This window comes from Centrocercus urophasianus, unplaced genomic scaffold (assembly GCF_019232065.1).
Source record: "Centrocercus urophasianus isolate 14NV4802_14NV808 unplaced genomic scaffold, USGS_Curo_1.0 seq_11, whole genome shotgun sequence".
Lineage (NCBI taxonomy): Eukaryota > Metazoa > Chordata > Aves > Galliformes > Phasianidae > Centrocercus > Centrocercus urophasianus.
This window is the reverse complement of record NW_024884253.1, coordinates 19248726-19261583: the sequence shown is the minus strand read 5'-3', so window position 1 is coordinate 19261583 and position 12858 is coordinate 19248726. Positions and strand designations below refer to the sequence as shown.

The 12858-nt window shown below is 45.9% G+C and overlaps 1 long non-coding RNA gene across 2 annotated transcripts; it reads right to left on the bottom strand.

The window, feature by feature from the left end:
- Positions 1-1204: 1204 nt before the first annotated feature.
- Positions 1205-11551, bottom strand: LOC122155192. Of its 2 annotated transcripts, XR_006167159.1 has the most exons (4): positions 10361-11551; positions 7573-8680; positions 3032-3118; positions 1205-1471 (listed from the first exon to the last, which is right to left on the bottom strand). It is a non-coding gene; the product is annotated as an uncharacterized LOC122155192 (long non-coding RNA). The 2 variants fall into 2 exon arrangements; XR_006167158.1 differs by having other exon boundaries at positions 3032-8680.
- Between the last annotated feature and the right edge of the window lie 1307 nt (positions 11552-12858).

The window sequence follows — 12858 nt, the reverse complement described above, 5'->3', positions numbered from 1 at the left end:
CACTGGCTGTTCTTCCAATCTTTCCAAATTCTTCATATCACATTTGTTCCTGAGTCACCTTTAATCAATGCCACTCTTCAAATGTTTACAACGGCTCTGGCGGCTGTGCTGATATAGCAGATAGCAGCAGTAACCAAATGGAAAGATTAAATTCCTTGTGTTCACACTCCTAAAAAAGTGAAGGGTGAAGAAACGCTCTTTCACTGCCCCTGAGTCTGGTCTCTCTACAAGTACATTTCCCATTTCCAGACACCAAAGGAGCACAGAGTTCAGCGCTGACCACAACTCAGCCTCTCCATGCAGCTCTCTTTGACATTAACAAGGGATGCTACTGGGACAAAGTGATTTTTCTAGGTACCTGTCACATTCTGCAGGCATTCAAACGAACAAACAAAAACCATAATGCTCTGGATGTCAAAAGTAGAAAGGAGTTCAATTGGTGATCAGACAACTTGGCAAAACACGTTGACTTAGAGGTTTGAAATGTCAAGGTGGATTCAAGCTCCAGCTGAGGAAGTCTGGGGCAGACTGGGAGATGCGGGGAAGGGAATGGCACTGTTGACTTCTTGCCTCGGTGCCTGGGTGCCTTTTATTCTCTTTCCCTCATCAACACAGTTGACATGATGACTTAGGCCCCTTTCTGGAGCAAGCACACCATGCATTTAATACAGCCTCTTCACGTGCATGCATGGTCAATTTTCACTCCCTACACCTTTATCCACATTGCCCCCACCCTGTCTGCTCCATAGTTACATGATGAGGGGAAGCCAGGGGCTGAGAAAAGGGCTGGGATGCTATCAGTATGGCACACTGGTGGGTGCAGGGTCCTCACAGGTGGTGCTGGGTGGTGTCAGCAGGGGGGGCCTCCTGCTAAACCCTGCTGGCATTGGGTTGAGGATAGCAGCATCAGTCCTTGCCTCCATGCTACTGTGGTGCTTGCTTGTGGTATGAGGAGCTTGGGAGAAGTAATACGAATCCTGTTGTTGTGTTAGGCTTAATGACCACTTATTGGCCCATGCACTGTTGAGCAAAGAGACTCCCTCTTAATGAAGGTCAGAGTAAATAACAGTGTACAAATGATGTTTAATGGCTCAAAGTGATGCTGAGTCCTTTAAGATCAAGGTAAATGGTCTCTAATTATACATGGATTTATTCTTGCTCAAATGAGATTGACCAGTACACCAGTTCAGCCAGGGAAGACATTTATAAGTAAAAAATACATCATTTTTATTGAAAATGAAAAAAAATGCTTTGTCATCTTTGTGAAATAAAGGTTACAATGAAAGACTGTGTGGATAAATAAAAACAGATCAGTAATGTGCAAGTAACTAGTAGTACTTACTGTCCGTGTCTCGTCTGGCTGAGAAGATGGGACACACTACTCTAACTCTGCAGGTGGAACTACAGAGACCAGGAAGAAGGATGTGGCTTCTACAGTCACACAATGGCTTGCTTGTCAAGTACAAAACACCTGAGTGGAAATACACAAACACAAAAGCCTGTTTACAAATGGGAATAAAACACGAAAAGAATCAGCAAATTTTTCTGTTCCTATAACAGAAGGGTTACCTGTTGTGAGGACAAAGTATCAAACGTTGTTTAACACCTGCCATGTCCCTGACTGCCAGCATCACTTATCACGCCAGTTCCCCCTGGGGACACTGGAGGGGCTGTTGGCAGAAGCTGGAATCGGGGCTGTTTGTCAAGAAATGGTTTTATTTGATAAACTTGTTGGCACTTGGATTCCTGCTAATGGCGGAACTGAGGAACGAGCACATCAGCAGTGTAACCGTTTCTAAGCTGACTGCCACATGGTTTTCCCATTTTGCATTTATACTGTGCCGAGTGAGCTTCTCAGACCTGCTATAAACCCTTCCTTTGCTCTCCTATTGCTGGACCATGAAAAAAAGAGGCAGCTGCTTCCTCCAGCCTCTTTGTCAGCTCGCCTTCTATCCCACTATTTACCTTACTTCTTTACCTTGCAAACAGCTCACCTCTTGGAGCCTGAGCTAAGCCCAGCCCTTTTGTGCCCTGCAGTCATCGCTCCATCTTTAGGGGAAAGCTGATTCCCAGGAATGCTGTGCATGCACATACCTATCTGGGCGCTGCACCCACACCTGCCCACCCGCTAACCCAGCGCCCGCTGGCCCTCACAGCCACATTCCAGCCAGCAGAGCTATTGCTCACTAATTGTTACCTGTCAAACAGGTAAATGAGGCTCTTGGGCCAAGTCCAAACAAGCACATATTCCCACCAAATCTTAAATTTGCAAAACTTTAACTTTTCTGCAGCCCTACTGATGGTTTTCCCTGAGACTAATCAGAAAGTATGACGGGTGGAAAAAAAGCTCAGCGTTTGGCTGTTTGTTGTGACGAAGCTCTCCTACACGTCGATACCTGCAGCAGGGCACAGCAGGCACCCAATGCACACGGTGTGTGCGATGGCTCTCACACTACACGAGCAGCCTTCCAAGATCACAGAATGCTCTGCTGATCCCAAAACGGCATCTGGATGGTGAAGGGATTAATATGTACAAGCTCTGGGGGCTGGAAAAGTGAGTGTGCATGCAGCCTGGAGCCACGTGGGAGGGCTGTGAACTGGCATTTCCTGCTCCATGCACCCAGTTCAGACTTGCTCTGCTGACTGCAGCAAGAGGGTCTGTGCTCCCGGGCGCAGGCAGCGGCCTGTTACAGTCGCACAGTCTGTGAAGATGGCTGATGTTAGCTTCCTGCAAGGCCACAGAGGGAAAATGGTGCCAACCAAGCTGCTCCCACCTAAAGCTCACTCCTCGTGTCTGCCTCTGCAGAACAGACGTTGCCCTGCAGAAGCATTCACAAGCAGGCAGCCTGCTCTTGCGGTAATACATTTCACGTGCATCTGCGTCAAAGTGCACTGAAAGAAAACCCCACAGCTACAAATCCCATTAAAAACAGTGCAGGTGTCACTGCTTTTCTGTGCCCCCCTCTTGCAGGCTCCTGGCTTGGACTGCAGGCTCTCTGACCAGGGCCGTGGTGCCACATACCCCACACACCTGATACTACCTGACGGCGTTTCTGAGCCCGTAATGTGACAGCTTCACCTGCATGGTGCGTTGAGACCCTCAGCTGTCAGGGCCTACCTGACAAAGAAAGAGGGGAGAGTAAATGGTAGAAACCAGTTGTTACTGGTAATAACAGAAACATGATCTTCCCAGCAAGATGGCAATCTTCCCCCAAAAAGGCCGCAGTACCTCCATGGTACACCTGATTCTGACCTGTCTCTCAGCTCAACTTTATCCCAGTTATACCAGAATGCTCGGATCTCCCAGGCGTTGCCTCAGACTGTAGGTGAATTCTACTTTGGAAGTAACCTGGCAAAAGCAGTCATTAGACCACTAGAAAAGCAAATGGTTTTTTACACTTTATTTGAAGATGCACTTATATATTTTTCAACTTAACAGCAGCTCTGGAATGAAGTTTAGCACTGTTTTTTTGGAACAGGCTAATGCTTTAAACTGATTTTTATTTTTTCTTAGCTGATATGAGAACAGCTGCATTTGCACAGCTTCAGCTCAGCCCAGCACCTTCCCTAAATGGCACGAGATTTGCTCAGAAGAGATCCTGAGAGTTACAGCTGTGGTACTGGGTTTCAAGGCGCTGAGTTGAGCTCTGGGCTCCTGCAGACCCAGTGTGTCATGCACAGATTCCTATAGAAATTAGGAACTCCTCTGCAGTTTCTTCTCTATGGTTCTCTCCTTTTCTTGACTTGGGATTCTCCTTCTTTTCAACTCACAGCAGGTAAGCAGCTGTCTGATCTGCTCGTTGCTTCTTGCCAGGCTCTGGCACAGAGTGCCTTTCCAGCCTGCAGCCCTGTCACTGGCTTCCTACGCTGTATGGGTTGCTGCACTCTGTATCTTCACGCTACTACTGTCCAGCAGTGCCTGAAACCATTACTAATGGTTCCCAAAGGTATTTTGCTTAAAATAAAAGGGAAGATACCTTAAAAGATACAACGCACTGCTGCTTAAAAAACACTGTGTGAAAGCTGACAGCTGTATTATTACTAATACCCACCTAGAATCAGTTAGAAATACCTTGGCCAAAAAATGTTATTCCTGTGTATCTCATTTCTATTTTGACAAACGTACTGAACGATGAGCATGATTTCAGCAATCTGTTGCTCCACAAAGGCTATTAGGACTCCTAGAGCAGCTGGGTTCTCTGGGCTGCCCTGCAAGCCAGGCAGCTTATCCACAGCAGAGGTGGCTGCCTGGGGCTGTTGTCTCTCTTTTCCCTAAGGATTTTGTGAGGGGGCAAAATAGCTTGAAATCTGAGGTTTCTTTCAGACCTATAGAAGAACTTCTGTGCCTACAAGTCTGTTCGCTTTTCACAATCCTCTTCCCAGATCACCAGTTCTACAACATAGCTGCTAGGGATCCCATGTAATAGTGACAGGACAAGAGGTAATGGCCTTAAGTTGTACTGGGGAGTAGGGGTCCAGATTGGATATAAAGACAAATTTCTTCTCAGAAAGAGTGGTGAGACAGTGGCTGCCCAGGGAGGTGGTGGAGTCACTGTCCCTGAAAGTGTTGAAGAACCATGGAGATGTGGCACTGAAGCACGTGGTCAGCAGGCATGGGGGGATGGGCTGGCAGTTGGACTGGATGATCGCAGTGGTCCCTTCCAACCTAAATGATTCCATGATTTAGCTTTTTCTCAGCAGCTGGAGAAGAGAGTTAGCTGTCTGGAGGGCTGGTCAACCAGAGGATTAAGGAAACCAGGCTACAAGCGCCCATCTGCTGATTGCCAGAAGAGCAGACTTAAGCCACCAGCCCATGCGCTGCAGGTCAATGCCTACCAGCACGGGTTCTTCACATTACCTGCTTCTGACTTCAGCTTGTGCAGAACAGCATTAGTCAGAGCTGGCAACACAGGAAAAAAAGCTTTCTAGCTCCTCTAAAGCTTACAAGTGAACCTTCCTGCCATTGCTGCTTGGTGTCTTTGTGAAGTGCAATACTGGTTGATTTAATTGAGAGGGTGTGTAACTGTAAACACAGCTTTAAACTGTTGTTTCAGATTTGAAAAAGTAAATGTGAGGACAAGGAAACATGCCCTTCCAGAGAGTTCCAAAACCAGCATTCCCAAATGAAAGTATAAATGAAGGATTCTCACCAGCGGGAAATAACTGAGCAAAATAGATGCACCCCTCATTAAACAAAGCCCTGATTAGTTCAGTGCTGGCAGTGATGCACTGATTTGTACCATTTTGCAAATCTTTCTTTTTCCACAGGCCGAGCCCTTGGGTTCACATAACACAGGCACATTATTTGAAGAACTCTTTGATTCTTCAGTTGTACACCAAGGAACAAATTGAGAGGGAAATACCGGGATGCTGACAGATTATATATTTTTTAAATGTCATGATTCTAAAGCACCGTGCGAGTGCGCACTCACTGCAGAGTCCAAAGTAGAGGTTGAGGCTCAGGGTCTGCAGAGCGTGTTCCCTCATCTGCTGCAAACATGACATGAAAGAGGTAAAAAGTCACATAAACTTGTGCATGTGTTAAAAAGCGAGGGGAAAAAGAGCTCAGGCCTCAAATGCCTTTATGTTTGCTGTGGCTCAAGACACAGCAAGCATCTTTGACATTGCTTCTGTGCATTATGGGAGAGCTCGTTACACTGCTAACACTATGTTATCTTCCTACCATCACACTGCCTGCTGCCCACAGCAGTTTCTTTATTGCTGGTATCAAGGGCAAGAACTGATTGCACGGGCAGAGGTGCCTGTGCTCGGGGTGAAATAGCTCCTAGCCACTAATTAGCCGCTAATCCTGTGCACCGAGGTTCCCACAGACCGTGAGGGCTTCCTTTGGTGACTTTTCAATTAGCATCATAACACCCCGAGCTTTGAATGCTTTGTGTATATTTATCTTTGCTCCCAATTGTCAGGGCCGGCCAACGGGAATTAAACCAATTTAACAGCATCTGTGTGTCTATCATTTGGCAGCTATTAGCCTAAATTGACATAATCTTCCTCCCTGCTGAGAGATAGATACATTTATATTAACCTCGGTGTGCCTTGCTAGGATTCTTCCACAGAACATGCGAGAAATCGTGCAGATACCGCTAGGAAAGTGGAATTTCAGCAGGTACAAGAGACAAATCCCCTTACGGTACCGCTAGCGGCAGCAAGCTGGGCTGGCCGAGACAGGCAAGCGTTGCTACTGGTTACTGCCCCATAGTTGGTGGAATGTTAACGACCGCTTTGTCATACCGAGGGCACCTAACAGCCATCCCATCCAGCTCAATAGGCACCGCAGCCCAATTCCGTTCAGCGCAGCCCAGGGCTGCGGCCGGTGCAATTCCCTGCATTAACAGACACTCCCTGAGCAGAGGCACTTCAAAGCACCCTCCTCAGGCTCAAAAGGCTCTCCCCATCCCGGTACGATGGGTTGTTTACACTGAGGTAATTGTCGTGTGTGTAACTGGCCTGAGAAGATGCTCAGATATCCTCGGTCTCCCTTCCCCTCTCCTAGTCTTGTTTGGAAGTTCTGGAACCCAAAGGGAACAACAGAGGGGAAATCCTGCCTATCTGCCCCCATCTTGCCAGGCTGGGTTCTGAGGGCCAAAGCACCTGCTTTAACCCCAGGCACAGCCGACAGAGCTTGAGCCAGCCCTACAACCACTTCCAAAGCACAGAACAGTGATGCAGTGCAAAGGACAACTCAGAACGACCGACATTCTTCATAGCACTGTCATAAAAACCAGGAACGTCTTCTATACACACACCTCTGGAAGGAAAGATGGCCATTTAACCTGCAATGTAGAGAATACCTTCTTGACTGGATAGCTGCTCTCATTCATAGACTTCTATGAAACTCGGTGGCTTCACTGGGACTGTGGCGATGCAGTACTGTGCATCTGCAGAAATTCACTGCTACTCCAGCCACTGGAGGAGGCTGACAGGCTCAAAGAAACAGCTGCTGCTGCAAGAGCCGTGGGTGATGCTATATCTCTGCAATGCCAAGAGACATCACATGAGGCAGCCACATGTCAGACTGGAAGAGAAGAACTGGGCTGGGTGAATGCTGCAATTAAATCCCCATGCTTACACCTGTGAGGCTTTCATTCATCCCAAGCAGAAAAGGCTGCTTTTCATGAGCTTTCACAACTGCTAAAACTCAAAGCTAAAACCGAATTACACCAAAAAGAGGTGGGTCTGCCCTACAACTCCTGTTCCCTTGCTTTTGTTGTCTCCATCACTCCCACGCTTTGGGAATGGAGTTTTACAGGGTCAAACCAGCCTACTTACTTGCCTGAAAACTAACCCTACTGAAAGCAAAGACAAAACAGTTCTCTGGAGGGTGAAAGAGCAAGGTTGCTGATATGACAGAAGAGGGAAGAAATGCATTCTCTAGGGTAAGGAGAAAGCTCCTTTGGGTAGTCACATATTCTTCCACTAAGCAAAGTCAACCTGTGGAAACTGGAATGCTTTCTACCTACTAGACCTCCCAGAAAAACCAATGCTTTGCTCAACTTCATTGTAAGAAGGGGGATTGAAGCATGTTGTTAACAGGACATTCTCATCCCTTACCTTACAAACCAGGTTGCAGGTCAGCCAGGTGACAGGACCTTCTGGCATTCTCCTGTGTGCTGCTTTTTTCCCAAGTTGCTGCATGTTCATTACTGTGACCTTGGGGCTATCAGGGAAATCCCCATGACTTCCTGCTCCACTGTGCTGTGGTGCCAAGCTCAGTGCTTAATGTCTACACTTCATACAGGAGAGAAATAATGATGAGAAAGTAAAACCTTGGTGGAGATGGACTCCATTCTGCCTGGGGTAAGACCTTTCCTTGAAGCCAACTACAACATTGCATCATCAGCTGTCCTGCATAAATACTGGTGTCAGCTCAGAGTTATCCATGCAACATTTAGATTCAACCTGTGTAGCACAGAGGCTAAACCAATTGGCTCTGATAAGACAAGATGAAGGCATTTGCATTTAAAATCCTACATTTCACATGTGGATTGTCTATTTAGTGAGCACTGTTCATTCTGAATTCTTTCCCTTTGCACTCTATCTTTGTCTTTGCTATTGATTTAAGCTAAAAAGGGCAAGGTCAGGCTGAAAAAAGGCACTATGCACTCTGTCAGGGAGGCTACAGGAGGCTGAGGCGGTGCTTTCAGCGAGCAGTCAGTTAGGGCTAAGAATCTACAAGGCACTCAATGCTCTGGCGCTAGTTTGTCCAAACATGTAGGCTCTGCCTCTACAGTTTAAAAATAAATGCATTCTAAACTGAAGAACTTGCTGGTTTCAGTGAGAATGCAGGCATAATTTCGAGGAGTTGGGCTGAAGCATTTAGCAAACTACCTGTCTGCCTCTGGCACCAGCGTGAGAGATGGGCAAGGGCTACTGAATTCCTAGTTCTGCAGATTCTTCACAAAACCTTTGGCAAGTGTGTTGCTCAAAAACCTCACGTACAAAATGGAGAGGTGCTGCACCTACCTCCTAATGTCTGCCCCGTGCTCCTCCTTCGAGAGCTCCACAGGTCAGGAACTGTCGTGGACAGCTGGTATCTGGGTCAGAACTTGAGCAACTTCACCAAAGCTTGAGCAACTTCATCCTGATACCAACCCGTGTCTCTGCCCCGGAGCACAGAGCCTGCAGGCTGTCAGCCTGGCCTCCCTCTCACACAGGTTTACTGGAATGACACCGCCAAAACGTATGAGTTTTGCCTCCCTTTCCAGGCAGCTCAACTGTGGTATTAATTAGGAGTGATTTATACTCCCAGCAATGGTAAAGCAGAGCTCATCTTCCCCTGAGAAGTTCTAGTAATCAGAGCGAAGTTTATAGTGAAATAAAGAGCAACACACATATCTTACTCCCTCCCTACCCTGCAGGGCTATTGCTCATGTGTGGGAGCTCAAGAAAAAAGCAGTAAAGAAATGTAAATGTAAATCTGCCTGCTTTGCCCCTCACACCCAAGCACACCATATAAACAAACAGCCACTGCCAGGTACTCTGTTTTCTAGTCAAATAAAGAGAAACAAATATTCAGCATCTCTGTGGCTGGAGCCATACAAAACTTCTTCTCCTTGCTTAGGAAGAAGCTAAGATTTCCATCCACTTGGGAAAAAGGAAAAAGAAATAAAAATGTAAAGAAAAAACACAGCTGTTGTAAATCCTGCTATTAAAGAAGGAACTCAGAGAAACAAAGGTAAGGTTAAAAAGCAGCATATGCCACAGTCATGGGACACAGCCAAAGGAGACAGAATAAGCTCCGAACTCCAGTCTGTTAAAACACAATATGAAAATCAATACTAGTTTGGGCAGCATAATAATGCACACAGGTAACAGTGACAGTGTGAAAGCAAAATGAAGTACAAAAGAACTTGGGACCTGCATGTCTCACTATGCTCCATGAGCCAGCTCCCGGTCTGTCTCTCCCAGCACAGAAGCGCAGGACAGGACAGAGCAGTCAGCACATCTCCCTGTCTGGCAGGGCAGCTCCAGCAGCAGAAATCTACTTTCACAGCAGAGACTTAGCAGTGATAAAGCAGGCTTGTAGGTGCATGCAGGGCGTGTGCGCTGTACAAACACGGTACTGCTGAGATGCTGCGCCTGATAGTGCAGGCTGATGGAGTGACTGCACGCATCTACAACGGGGGTCTTCCCCACACCACAGCTTGAGCTGATCCTTGAGGCTCCTGAGCAATGAAGAACCAAACTCAGACAGCAGAGAAGGACAAAGATTATGTTGACAAGCTCTGAGCCTACACTGCCCCAAAGCCTGATGGAGTAACACTACATACTCACAATACTGGCTTTATATTTATGAACGAGATCAGTGGGACTGCTTTCTTCTGCAACATTGCTCTATTTCAAACGAGAACGACAGCAAATAGCAGAAGGACCTATGCCTGTCTGTAAAGGTGCTTTAACATGAACAGAGACAAGTGGCCTAGTGACCCTTCCATAGAACAAGGCACAGCAGAGATCTCTTGGCTCCAGCAGGGGCTCCTTTTGTGCCACCAGACCCCTTTGTCCTCTGCCACAGGGACAACTGAGCAGCAACCTCAGGGCGATCAGCCCCCGCCTTTTCTCAGCAAGCCTGGAAAGCTGCTTTTCCATTCCCTGTGATTCTTTAAGCACCTTGCTACTTGATTAAGGCATCGATTCATTTTGAGGAAGAAACACATTACTTCTAAGCAAATCCAAAGCTTTGTTTCCAGCTACCATTACCCTGATCAGAAGTGCTTCTGTGGAATCTGTGCTGAATTTACTCTAGTTTCCGAGTGTGGGAAAAGTAAACAAGCAATTGTTTATATCCCATCCTTCACCGTCTGCACATTGGAACACCAGAGCCTATTTTAGGACATACCGTTGGAGCAAGAAGAGATGCACTCTTAATCAGCTTTTGACTGCCTCTTATTTCAGGATGGGGTGACAGATCCGTGGAGCTTCTCTGTTTTTTAAAAACACTCAACGGATGCAGAGACATATGAAGCTCTCAGAGATGTGATCAACATGTGAAAACCTATTTCAGATTCCTTTCAAATGATGCTCTGCAAATCATAATGATTCAAGACAGACTGATGAAGGAAGGCTGGGAGCGGAAGCCCCAGCAGCCAATGCAGAGAGCCATTCCTGCTCCCCTGTGAGAGCCCTTCAGCAGGAGCAACCATCCATCCAATTGTTTGTTCAACTGTGTCACTGAAAAAAAGAAAAAGCAGCTTTTAATTATGAAAATAAAGATGGCTTTCAAAGTACTACTGCTGACAGCCAACCAAAAAAACCCAAGCATACAACACACTACGCGTGTTCAATGAGCAATTCAAGGGGAAAAAAAACGATAGACAACTATTAGGACAATTTTCTTCTGACATACCTCAAGAACTCTTCACATCATAAACAAACTATAAGCATTTCACCTTTCTCCCCAGACAGCTCAAGTTGGGATTACTCAAGATGTGTCTGTGAAGCTGCAGATTTGTTCTGTGATGATGGAGAGATCTGGTGACTATCACAAGAAGTCGGACAAAGCATCACGAAGATGCACTCGATATTCTTCTCGGAGGTCAGGTTGTTTATGTCCCACAGCTCTACCCCATTGTGACACAGTATCAATTTCAGCTTAATTAAGGTATTTCCGAGTCCCAGGTCCCACAGCACATCAAGCTGTCTTCCAGAGATGTTTTCTTATTCTTTTTCAGGCAGAGTTTTTCACTAAAAGCAAAACCACAGCCATTAGGTGACCTAATCGTAGTTTCCCCTTGTCTCAAAACGCTTGGCTGAATCACTGGAAAATGCTATCAGAGATCAAAGCATCTGCAGAAAAGCTATCCCTGTGTATTACATTCTGTTGAATTGGTTTCAAACTGGTGAGTAACCTTTATGAAATGGATTGGTACTACTAATCAAGAAGCTAATATTCCAGTCTACTGTCAGACTTAGCTACCTCCTCAGACGTCTCCATGTCTCAACCCAGAAAGGAGTGCCACACTGAGGTATTTTCACCACTAAAAATGACTTCTGTTTTAAGTTGAAACAAGGTTCTGTGTGCCATACTGCCTAAGACAGGCATTGCAGATATGTAGGATATTTACATAATAACTCTGGCATCTTTCAGAATCATGAACTCTATGCTCATAATGAGCAAACAAAGCCCCCCCCTTTTCTTCTTACATGGTTCCATGTTGCTCTGAGGGCTCTGTAAGACACGCAGATCAGCATTTCAGATAGAAGTGGCATGTGCAGCCCCATGCTCTGCCCTGTGGCCAGAAGTGCTCCATCATAGAACCAGAGTGGCCTGGGTTGAAAAGGACCTCAAAGATCATCTAGTTTCAATCCTCCTGCCCTGGGCAGGGTCTCCAACCACTAGACCATATTGCCCAGAGCCACACATTCCATGGTCCTCTGTGCTGCTCAACTGCTGCTGCCACGCATGATGTGGAGGCATTGGAGAGCTCCAGGTTCTTATGAAGATCCCAGCTGAGCTGTCTGGGAAGTGCAACTGGCAGTTTCCAGGCAGCAGGTAGTTGCCACTAGTCACAGAACCTTCCATCCTGATAGCACTTCCATAGTTTCATTGTGAAACAATACAAGTAACGTGCTGTTACGATTTTGGTTACTTAGGATTACTTTCTTTATGTTAGATGCTAATAGTGTAGGATAATCCATTATCAGAACATACAAGCAATCCATTTGGAGTATAGGAGACCTGCACTAAAATCTATTTATTTTGATGTACGTGACGGCGTCATTGAAGTCAGTTGAAGATCAAGGTCTGTACAAATTCCAGTAAATGTAGTTTCACATAGAAGATAACTACAAAGGGAGGGCTATGGGGAGGATTAACAGTAAATGCGTTACAAAATTAGTAGGTAGGTGGTTGGCTTTGAACTTACTGCAAGAGAGCATTTTATATCAACAGCCATCAATTACAGAGAAACACACAAATAAAAATACGTGGTAATCACTGCCTACTGCAAACACTTGTTTTCAAACACCTGCGCTCTCACTGAGCTGCCTTACAACGCTGTTTTGACATAAATACTTCTCTAACATCTTTTATCAGACAGACTTCTTTTAATAGTCTTCTGAAAGATATTTTAGGTACTTACTGCAATTAGTAAGCTGAGCTGAACCTTGTTTGTGCACCCTACTTCCTCTGCCCAGTGCTGGCAAGTCCAAACAGCGCTGATGCTGGCTGCTATGGAACACATCATGTAAACACAAGGTAGATGGTTGAATGCTACACTGAATCCTTGCAATAACAAGCAAGCAAAAAAAAAAAAAAAAAAAAAAAAAAAAGAAAGAAAAAAGAAAAGGAAAAGAAAAAGAAAAAGAAAGCAAGAAACACCCTACCGGCTTCTATGC